The 11,208-nt window shown below is 57.1% G+C and overlaps 2 long non-coding RNA genes across 2 annotated transcripts in view; one reads left to right on the top strand and one right to left on the bottom strand.

The window, feature by feature from the left end:
- Positions 1 to 7,740, top strand: part of LOC116821540 (uncharacterized) — a 23,351-nt gene extending 15,611 nt beyond the window's left edge. Inside the window, exons 2-6 of the long non-coding RNA XR_004372937.2 lie at positions 5,741 to 5,817; positions 6,076 to 6,138; positions 6,654 to 7,285; positions 7,362 to 7,536; positions 7,653 to 7,740. This is a non-coding gene — a long non-coding RNA (uncharacterized LOC116821540). The remainder of the gene's footprint in view (positions 1 to 5,740; positions 5,818 to 6,075; positions 6,139 to 6,653; positions 7,286 to 7,361; positions 7,537 to 7,652) is intronic.
- Positions 1 to 11,208, bottom strand: part of LOC142047743 (uncharacterized) — a 119,093-nt gene that overhangs the window by 2,255 nt on the left and 105,630 nt on the right. The window lies entirely within an intron of this gene.

Below are 11,208 nucleotides of genomic sequence, written 5' to 3'. Positions count from 1 at the left end.
GTGAAGGACCTAAGCACAGATAAGGGAGCTCAGGTCTTTGAGCTACATCCCAGGTGCTGCGGCGGGGACCACTACGGAAGGGCTGGTTGGACCTTCTTCATCATTTTCCAAAACCAGGGTGAAATCCGCTGGGTGACTAATCTGAGGACAGCTGGAGGTGAAAAAACCTTTGCCCTGCACCCTGAATGCTGCAACGGGCTCTACTACTTTGGCATCGATCAGTACCTAGCCCTGATCAAGATGGATGAGAAATGGGGAGCTCATTTCTACCTGTATCCAGATGCGAGCAAAGATAAGCTGGACTCCTTCTTCTCCATCCACCCAGTTGTGCTGAACTTCTTCCCTGGGGGCTTGACCCTCACCAAGGGCATCTCAACCAGCGGCTGGGAGTGCATCAAGACCCTGCACAACAACTCTGATTCCCCCATCACCTGGTCCGACAAGGTTACCCGCAAGGTGGGCTACACCAAGCAGAAGATGTCCACCATTGAGAACAACTGGAGCATCCCCGCTGAGATGTCCCTCGGGGCCGGAGAGCTCACCAAGCTCATCACCCAGCTCCAGTTCTCCCTCAAGGCCGAATATGGTGGGAGAAGCATCCGCACGGAGCAGGAGGACTGGAACGAAGCCCGAGAAGAAGAGGAGTCAATCCAGGTGATCCTGGAACCCCAAAAGAACCTGTACATCTGGCAGTACCAGCTCGGCATAGGCCAGGAGCCCATCTTGTTCTGCAGAGACATTCAGTTCACCAAAGAAAACAACCCACCCAACCGCATCCCGCTGCCTCCAGTCCCCTAAGCGCCCGTGAGGATGGAGAATGCAGCACCATGATGCTACTCTGGATGCGTGCTTGTGAGCTGCTTTGCCCTAATATTACCCCTTCCGGTCTTTCCCTGAGCTGGCCAGATTTCACCCTCCTCATTCTAGCTGTTCTCCTCCTGGTTTTTCTCTGGTTCCCAGCTTTACCCAAATCTTGTCTGCAACAAAGATGGTTTAATTAAACTTTCTTCCCTTCCTATTTTACCCACCTCTATTGTTCATTTATTGTGTGATTTTATGATTAACTAACATGTCGTGGCATATATAATCATTGTAAAATGAAGGGAGTTAAACTGTAGGATTATAGAAGGATAAGATTGATGAGTATTGGGGATCATCCATAGCTGGAGATTGGACAGAGTGGGTCAGGGCTCTGAGATGCCTGGCTGGTGGATTGGGCTGCTTCAGAGGAGGGTGAAAAAAAATCCCAATGAACCAATAGGGCACCAGGGTAACTCTTCCTGCCTGACCCCCACAGGGACGCCCTGAAACATGAGACTGGATTATAATAATTATCTTCATACAGGGCTGCAAGTGTTATGAGCATGCTGAGCTGCTTTGGTTTAGTTCCTTATCTTCCATCCCCCCAGTTCATCTAGAAGGGAAAGGCCCCATGTCCTATTCCCACCTCCATGAGCCACCAACTCCCCTTAACATGGAGAAGGGGCTTGATGGGCAGAGTTAGGGGGTGGAAGCAGGAGTGGGAGAGGGGAGGTGGAAGGAGAAGGGACGCTTGGGGGCAGAAGGGGGGCATTGGATGGGGGAGAAGGAGGAGCCTGTAGGAGAAGATGGAGTCAATGGAAAGGAGGAGGAGCCACTGGAGCACAGTACCAGCAGAGGTGAAAGTAAGCTGGTCCAGCCCGGTACGGAGTACCGGTAAAAAATGGTGCAGCAGCGTATGGGCAGATAAGTGGAGCATTCGGCACTGGCTTACTTCCACCTCTTCCGGCTGCATAAAAAACAGTTTAAACTCAAAGCTAATGAAAGCTTGGAAAGGGAAAACTCACTGTCATATTAGCTTCTCTCCTCCTCCAGCCAGGCTGGTCACAGCTAGGGTCCATGTTCCCCCCCCGACTCCCGCACTCAGCAGGGGCTGCAGCGGCCCCCCTCTAGCTTGCAGCAGGGAGCAGGGGGGCTGGCTGAGGGAGGAGCCTCCCCACTCCCCAGGACCCCTGCTGCCTGCGTAGGAACCATTTAAATGGAGCTGTTCACTCGGCCGTTTAGACCAGATTTATGGGCCATTTCTGGCATCCTTGCTAATTTCACTCACAGTTTTTTGTGGTTGTTTTTTTGGGGGGTGGGAGAGTGAGCCCAAGGCAGGGGCAGAATAGAATAGGCATTTGGCTGCACAGCTGAAATCCAGAGCTAATAAAAGCCAGTGGAAGTGGAAACTCACTGTCACACTACTTTCTCTTCTTCCTCCTCCAGCCCCAACAACTGTGCGTGAAATGAACAAGGATGCCAGAAATGACCCCTAACCCCACGGTTTGAACCAGGGAGTGAACGTTTAAACGGTTCCTACGCAGGCAGCAGGTCTCCTGGGGAGGCTTTTGATTTGGAGGCTTGGTCCTGATCCTAGTTTCTGTGCCTCCCTGCCTGCGGGAAGGACTAGCAAGACTAGTTCGGAGTGAGGGGCACCAGCAGAGCTGTGGGGTGGGAGAGCTGAGCCTGGGCTGGGATAGCTTGGGGGCTGCAGGTTGGGACAGAGGGAACTTTGGTCCGTTATTTTCCTAGGAGCTTTATTCACGGACTCCTGGCTGGACGCAGAGTTACAGGTCAGGACACTGTTGATATTTCCTCCCCTCTTTATCTCCACACAGGGCAGCCCTTCGTACTATGGGGTGAGACGGAGGAGACAAGGCCCAGTCACATAGATCAACGGTGCTGAGTGGGAGCCCATGTGCAGCAGGAACCTCCCAGAGCAGGACCCTGGGCTTTTCCCTCCCTCCCACCCTCCCGCAGGACAACGTCACTCCCTGGAGACAGGCCTGCCGGGCACATCGAGGAGACTTCACTGCAGGCATCTCCTAGATCTGCCCAACTCCTGTCCCAGGTGCCTGGTCGCTGTTGGAACCAGTGGGTCTTCAAGCATCAAAGATTCACAAACCATGAGATGAGCTAATGTCCTGCCCCTCCCTTCTCCTCCCTCAAGATTTGACTCCTGTCGATGGACCATTGTTTCCCTCACAAGGACGCCCCAGGCACAGATATCTTCCCTGGCCAAGGCAGATTCTTCATCGTCCGTGCCGAGCTGGGCTGCTACTTGCAGACAGAGCATCCAAAAAGCGGGATTGGTATCACGATCTGGAGACTGCGCCCCGCGTGCCAGGGTGGGGGTCACTACCTGGGTGCCCAGGAACAATCCAACATCTACATCATCAAGGGCGACTCTGACCGGGTGGTGAAGGACTTGAGCACAGACGCTGAGGCCGAGGTCCGTGAGCTGCATCCCGACTGCCATGGTGGGCACCACTACACGCAAGCTGGTTCCTTTTTTTTTCATCATCTCCCTACAGCGAGGGTTGTGCGCCAGGTCCTTGACCTGAGCCCAGCTGGAAAAGGGATGACACTCCTGCAGCTGGAATGCCACAAGGGGCTCTGTTATTTTAGCATCTCTGTCACCCCACTCCTGATCCAGGTGGATGAGAAATGGGGGGCTCAGTGCTACCTGGACATGATATGTGCAGCTCAGCACCCCCATCCCCCACCAGTCTACTTCTCTATCCATCCCAACATGCTCAATTTCTTCCCGGGGGGTTGGGCCCTCACCAAGGGCGCCTCAACCGGCGGCTGGGAGAGCATCAAGACCCTGCAAAATGACTCTGATTCCTCCACCATCTGGGCTGACAAGATCACCCACAAGGTGGGCTGCGCAAGGCACCAGATGTCCAGGATCGAGCACAAATGGAGCATCTCCGCTGAGATGTCCCTTGGGGCCGGAGCCCTCACCAAGCTCATCATCCAGTTCCAGTTCTCCTTCAGGGCCGAGTACAGTGGGAGAAGCGTCCATGTGGAGCAGAAGGACTGGAACAAAGCCTGAGAAGAAGAGTTGTCAATTCAGGTGAACCTGGAGTGCAAGCAGAACCTCTACATCTGGCAGTACCGCCTCGGTATAGGCCACAAGCCCATCTTGTTCTGCAGGGACATCCACTTCACCAAAGAAAACAACCCACTCGACTGCATCCCACTGCCTCCGGTCCCCTAAGCGTCCATGAGGATGGAGAACACTAGCACCAAGATGCTGTTGTTGACCTGTGTGTGCGAGCATTGGCCTCCTGGAAATCAATGGGATCAAATCAGCCCCTTCAAATCCGTACTCAGCACTTCCTGGTGCGCTCCTCCCAGCTTGCAAACCTGGCTCATCCTCTTCCCCTCCCCAAGCTGCCCTGCAAATCGCGTAATCCGGGACAGGTGATTTCCTGGCATGTTCTCTCTGTCTTCTCTCGCTATAACCCGCAGCCTGAATTCTGCTTTGGGATCATTCTGAAGTCAGATCTGCTGGTGAAGCACAAAGAATTTGTTGAGCCTGGATAGATTATTGATTTTTTTTCAGCATTCCCCTGGTTGCAAGGGTGGAATTTCCTTGAGTTTCTCCTTGGTTCAGAGTCTGTAGAAAGATAAAAAGCGGGAGGGAGCCGGGATGATCATAATTGTCTTTGTACAGGGCTGCAAGTGCTAGCAGCAGGTTGAGCTGCATTGATTTAGTTCTTTAACTTCTGTCCCCCAAGTTCACCTAGAGGGGAAAGGCCCCATGTCCCATTCCCACCTCCCTGAGCCACCAATCCCCCGGCCCTGGGGCTAGATGGGAGCCAGCACCCCCTAGAAGGGAAAGGCCCCATGACATAACCTGGAGAATGTTCAGCCCCCATCAGTTACGTTCTGCTGCACCTGAACTGGCCACTTGGCCCTGATTGGCTTCTGCCCACTGCTGGCCATGGTAGCCACTGCAGGACCAAGTCTGAACTCGCTGCTCTTCCCCCCCAGTCAGGAGAGCTGCTTGGGGCATGGTGCCCCCACATGGCAGAGCTGCCAGCAGGGGCCAGCCAATGCCTGGCACACCCTATAATGGCGCTTGAGGCAGAGGACACACAAGGTGCAGGTAAGGTGGAGGCACCCAGGCAGTAAACCCATCTCATCCCCAGTGAGCCTTCCCCATCCCCCTCCCTGTGTCTGCCCTGCCCCTCCCTCCTGAGCCTCCAGCATGGAGTTATTAGGGTATCACCACTGGACAGAGCTGGGGCGGGGGGAGCAGGCAGCAGGAATGGGACCCTGAAAGCCACAGGGACAGGAATGACCCGTGGAACTCACTGCCACACGAATTCAACAGGCTCAAGGGCCAATCGGAAGTTTGTAGGGATCGCTGCCAGCAAGGCAGAGGAGCCGTGTGCCAGGGTGGGGGAGCCAGGGGGAACGCTGCAGCTCAGGGCATGGCCCAGCAATAAGGAAAGGGGGCAGGAGGAAGTGGCTCCCCTTGGGAGGTTATTCCACAGTTGTCCACCAGGGGGTGCCACTCTCAAAGGCCAGGCTCGATGGGCCCGCAGATGCAGGGCAAGCCTGGCGGAATCTGGGCCAGTTGCCTCCCAGCTGCATTCCAGCTGCGCATGACTCACTGCCAGAGTCAGGGAGAGACCCCAGGCACCCACCACCACCACCACCACCAGACCCTACCCCTCATCTCATAGCAGGTGGAAAAACCCAGGAGTCCTGGTCCCAAAGCCCCCCCACAAACACACACACTTTCCAACTACAAGACTCCACTCCCGTCCCGGAGCAAGGGCGAGAACCCAGGTCCCCAGCCTCCCCGGCTCTAATCACTAGAGCACCCCTGCCCCAGCCAGGAAGAGAGAGAACCCAGGCGTCCTGGTCCCCAAACTCCCCTGCGCTAATCACTAGAGCACCCCTCCCCCAGCCAGGAAGAGAGAGANGTCCATTTCAGTCCGGCCCAGGAGCTCACTCCTGTCCCCAAGAGGGGCTGCCATCAGCCGAGAGCATCTACAGGTGGGAATGTGAGCAGGAGCTGTGGGGGTGAGCCCAGGGCTGGGATAGTTGGGGGCTACGGGTTGGGATTGAGGGGCACTGGCAGAGGAGGCAGGAGGGCTAAGCCCAGGGCTGGCATACCAGGGGGCTGCAGTTGGTCAGGACTGAGGGAACATTGGTCCGTTGTTCCTGGGAGCTCGATTCACGGACTCCTGGCTGGGCACAGAGTTACAGGTCAGGACACTGTTAACATTTCCTCCCCTCTTTATCTCAACGCAGGGCAGCCCTTTGTACGTACAGGGGGAGCCGGGAGACATGGCCCAGTCACACAGATCAACAGTGGTAAGTGGGAGCCCGTGTGAGATGGGATCCTCCCCACCTTCCCTCAGGACCATGCCACCTTCTGGGGATAGGGGTGCAGGGCACATCTAGGAGACTTCATTGCAGGCTGCCCAATTCCTGTCCCAGGTGCCTGCTCTCTGTTGGAATCAGAGGATCTTCAGACATCAAAGAATCATATAAGATCAGAAGAGCTAGTGTCAAACGGCCATAGCTCCATTGGTGTCATTGGGCCAGCCCCCATCTGGCATGAATGGGCCACAGCTCCACTGGTGTCAATGGTCCAGACTCCAGCTGGTGTATATCAGCTGTAGCTCCACTGGGGTGAATGGCGAGGAGTCATTGTTGCCCTGAGGGATTCACTCCTGGTGTCATTGAAATATTTTTCCATTGATAGAAACAGAGAAGTCCCCTGCTGTGTCCCATGCCAACACCACGTGCACATGATCTCCTCCAACCGCCTTGGCCCTTCTGTCAACTGCTCCCCTCTCTCTCCTTCTCCTTTGTCCCCATCCCAGGGCTCCAGTCTAGTTCCTAGATCATTGGTCCCTCGGAAGGACCCCCTGGGCACAAACCATGAGATGAGCTAATGTCCTGCCCCTCCCTTCTCCTCCCTCAAGATGTGACTCCTGTCGATGGACCATTGTTTCTCTCACAAGGACACCCCAGGCACAGACATCTTCCCTGGCCAAGGCAGATTCTTCATCGTCCGTGCAGAGCCAGGCTGCTACTTGCAGACAGAGCATCCAATAAGGAAAGGGGCCAGGAGGAAGTGGCTCCCCTTGGGAGGTTATTCCACAGTTGTCCACTAGGGAGTGCCACTCTCAAAGGCCAGGCTTGATGGGCCCGCAGATGCAGGGCAAGCCTGGCAGAATCTGGGCCAGTTGCCTCCCAGTTGCATTCCAGCTCTGCATGACTCACTTCCAGAGCCAGGGAGAGACCCCAGACAGTCCCCCCCTTCCCCCCCATTTCATAGCAGGTGGAAAAATCCAGGAGTCCTGGTCCCAAAGCCCCCCCACAAACACACACACTTTCCAACCACAAGACTCCACTCCCGTCCCGGAGCAAGGGCGAGAACCCAGGTCCCCAGCCTCCTCTGTGCTCATCACTAGAGCATCCCCTGCCCCAGCCAGGAAGAGAGAGAACCCAGGCGTCCTGGTCCCCAAACTCCCCTGCACTAATCACTAGAGCACCCCCTGCCCCAGCCAGGAAGAGAGAGAACCCAGGCGTCCTGCCCCCGCCGAAGGAACCCGCCCCGCCCTTTAATGGCAGTACGTTGCGGAGGAGCCTGGCGGGCCGCTTACCCCTCCCCTTTAGCTACGACTATCCCGTTGGGGGCGAGCCGAGGCGGATTCTTCTCCGGCCCGGGCAAGGTGTCCGGGTTACGCGGCGGGTGGAGGCGCAGCGCTTGGAGAGGGGCGCAGGGCCCCCCGGGAGCGCAGCGCCTTGGAGAGGGGAGCTGGGGCCCGGGAGCGCCAGCGCCTTGGAGAGGGGCGCGCGGGCCCCGGGAGCGCGAGGCAGCGCCTTGGAGAGGGGCGCGGGGCCCCGGGAGCGCAGCGCCTTGGAGAGGGGCGGCACGGCGCGCGTCTCCACTCCCAGCGCCGGTGAGATCCGGGGACCATCCCGCGCCCCCTTGCGGGCGTGCACCATTCGCCCCTTGCCGGGGCTCTGCCAAGTGGGGCCTCTCCGGCGGGGGGGACCCCCTTCTGGGGTGGGGGGCAGAGAGCCGCGCTGGGCTGCTGGTGCCCGATTGCAGAGCCAGCGTCCACACCCCCACTCGGAGCCCAGTCCTTCCTCCACCGCGCACACACCCAGGGGCCTGCCTCCCGCCTTGGTGTGACTCCCCCACACGCATCTCTCCCCACCCCCCGACTTCTGGGGCCTGAGCCCGGTGTTGGCATCAGCCCCACCGCGATTCTCCCTGTGCCCTGGCCAAATGGCTGCCCTTTTCCGCCCTCCCCCGGCACGGATCTGGCTGGACTCGCCTGGGCAGGGGTGCTCCAGAAACCCCCCCTTCTCACTCTTCCACCTCTGCTGTTCCCCCACGCTCTCAGCCCCCCATGAGCCGGCGATCCGTCCCACGGCACATTCCCGGCCTGGCACCGATGTCTTGCTCACCCCTCACGCTTCTTCGTTTGTCGACGCATCCGACGTGGACTGCTTACCTCCAGGCGCCCGAGTGCCAACTCCCACTGAGGCCGTTAGAGGATCCGGGGCCTGCACCGCTGCCTGCCGGGGAGGGAAACACCTATGTGGGCGAATGTGCAGCTCCTCCTCTGCATCCTCAGGGAGATGCCGTTTCCACCGAACCACGGACCTGAGCGCTGCCCCAGCCGACGCCTCCCCTGCCACCCTAAGTGCCAGCGCGGGACCACTATGCTCGTGGGCGGCCGCTTCGTCCATCGTCTTTCCTGGCCCGCGCGTGTTCTGTCTGTGGCTGACCTGACCACGGGGCGAGGCCGAAGCAGAGGAGATGCCCCCTGGGAGCCTGCGTCCTGCCATGGACTCTAGACTACTATGCGTGTGATGCTACCGCACCTGGCTTTTCCCTGGGTGTGGACTGAGCAGCGGGGGCTTAACAGCCAGGTCTTCTCTAGTTCGGGCTGCCAGGAGCGTCCTCCCCGTCCACGCGGACGTGGCCCAGCTTCCCTCCCCGGGCGGCCTGTCCCTGGTCCACACGGGCGCCACCTTTCGGGGCCATGGGAATGCATCAAGCTGATCCAGAACGAGACGGACGGGCCGCTCCCCAGCAGCCACGAGATAACCCGGAAGGTGGGACGTGTGGAAGAGAAACTGGCCAACTGGACCTTCTCCACGGCCGATTCCCCGGCACCTGCAGACCTTTCAGTGGCCTTGCTCCAGGCCCAGTTCTCCCTGCCCCCCGCCTATGGCGGGCTGGGGCTTAGGACAGAGCAGGAGGAGTGGGAGGCCATGGCTGAAGAGGGAGAGGAGCTGCGGGTCATTCTTCAGCCCCGGCAGAAGCTCTACTGGTGGCAGTATCACCTGGGCTTGGGGAACCGGCCTGTACTCTTCTGCCGCTGCCTCAAGGTGACTCGTAGCCCCGCGTCACCTGACCACCTCCCGCTGCCCTTGTCGGACTCAGGGGAAGCTGGCGTCTGACTGGGGAAGGGAGGCTGGCAGTAGGGGAAAGGTTAACGTTGTCGCTGAATAAATGATGTTCTATTGCACTGGCAGTGGCTGTCTGGGGATGGCTTTGGGACCCCACCCCGCTACCTCCCAGGGTGGGGAAATTGAGGCACAGAATATGTCAGGGAAGGTCCCAGAGTTGTGGCTGCCAGCCCTCTGATCTAACCACTAGACCCCACTCCCATCCCAGATCTGGGGATAGAATCCCAGAGTCCTGACTCCCAGCCCCACCCCATAACCACTAGACTCGACGACCCATCCAGAGCCAGGGAGAGAACGCAGGAATCCTGAAGGCAGCAACACATTTTTCTTTCTTTGAGCTTCCCTAGTGTCCCAGGCAGGTATTGCACCCACGGGACAGGTTCTGCCACTGCGCTATCCGGGTCACAGGGGCTCTGGGAGTACAGGGGAGAAATGGGGTTTGGCCCAACTGGGACCCCCAGGTGACAACTGAGCTGCAAGACCCCATGGAAGCGGTGTGTGTGCTTGGGGATGGCAGCCTGGAGGAGACCAGGGATCAGTTTGGGGGAGGTTATGGCAGTGGGAGCTCAGGGAACTCGGGACGTATGGGATCTGGGGAAGGCCAGGAAAGGGTCTCTTAAGGGAAGTAGTGCTGCAGTTCCTGTGACCTTGTTAAGCACCAGAGCCAGTCGCAAACCTTCAACACAATTTGGAATGTTCTTCTCTGTGACTCAGTTTCCCTGGCTGTAAAATGGGGTGAGGATCCCACATATTGTCTAGGGAGACTAAGATCATTGGGGCAGGGACTGATTCTCACGAAGGGTCTGTGCAGTGCCTGGCACAATGGGGACCCTGATCTTAGTTGGGGTCTGTGCAGTGCCCGGCATGGACCCTGATCTCAGTCCAGGTATTCTAGAATCATAGAATATCAGGGTTAGAAGGGACCTCAGGCGGTATCTAGTCCAGCCCCCTGCTAAAGCAGGACCAACAAACTAAATCATCCCAGCCAGGGCTTTGTCAGCGCTGACCTTAAAAACCTCTAAAGGAAGCAGATCCACCACCTCCCTAGGTAACCCCTTCAGTGCTTCACCACCCTCCTAGGGAAAATTTTTCCCTAATATCCAACTTAACTCCGCACTGCCAACTGAGACATTATTGCTTTGTTCTGTTCATCTGCTACCACTGGAACATCAGATCCATCCTCTTTGGAACCCCCTCTCAGGTAGTTTGAAAGCAGCTATAAACAAATCCCCCCCTCATTCTTCTTCTGCAGACTAAACAATCCCAGTTCCCTCAAGCCTTCTCTCATAAGTCATGTGTTAGCTCCTAATCATTTTCTTGCCCTCCGCCGGACTCTCTTCCAATTTTGTCCACATCCTTCTTTAGTGTGGGGCCCAAACCTGAGCACAGTACTCCAGATGAGGCCTGCACCAATCAATCAAGGGACATTTAATATTCCTCTGATCTGCTGGCATGCTCCTAACTACAGCCCAAAATGCCGTTAGCCTTCCTTGCACAAGGCCACTTTGACTCAATATCCAGCTTCTCATCCACTGTAACCCCTAGATCCTTTTCTGCAGAAACTGCTGCCTAGCCACTTCAGTCCATAGTCTGTAGCAGTGATTTGGCTTCTTCCGTCTAAGTGCAGGACTCTGCACTTGTCCTTGTTAACCTCATCAGGTTTCTTTTGGTCCAATCCTCTAATTTGTCTAGGTCCTTCTGTATCCTATCCCTACCCTCCAGAGTATCTACCACTCCTCCCAGTTTAGTGTCATCTGCAAACTTGCTGAGGGTGCAGTCCACACCATCCTCCAGATCATTAATGAAGATATTGAACAGAACCCCCAGGACTGACCCTTGGGGCACTCCACTTGATACCGGCTGCCAGCTAGACATGGAGCCATTCATTGATCACTACCCGTTGAGACCAACAATCTAGCCAGCTTTCTATCCACCTTATAGTCC

This window comes from Chelonoidis abingdonii, chromosome 14, assembly GCF_003597395.2.
Source record: "Chelonoidis abingdonii isolate Lonesome George chromosome 14, CheloAbing_2.0, whole genome shotgun sequence".
NCBI classification, from domain to species: domain Eukaryota; kingdom Metazoa; phylum Chordata; order Testudines; family Testudinidae; genus Chelonoidis; species Chelonoidis abingdonii.
The sequence above is the reverse complement of the archived record's forward strand: the minus strand, read 5'-3'. Positions and strand labels throughout refer to the sequence as shown.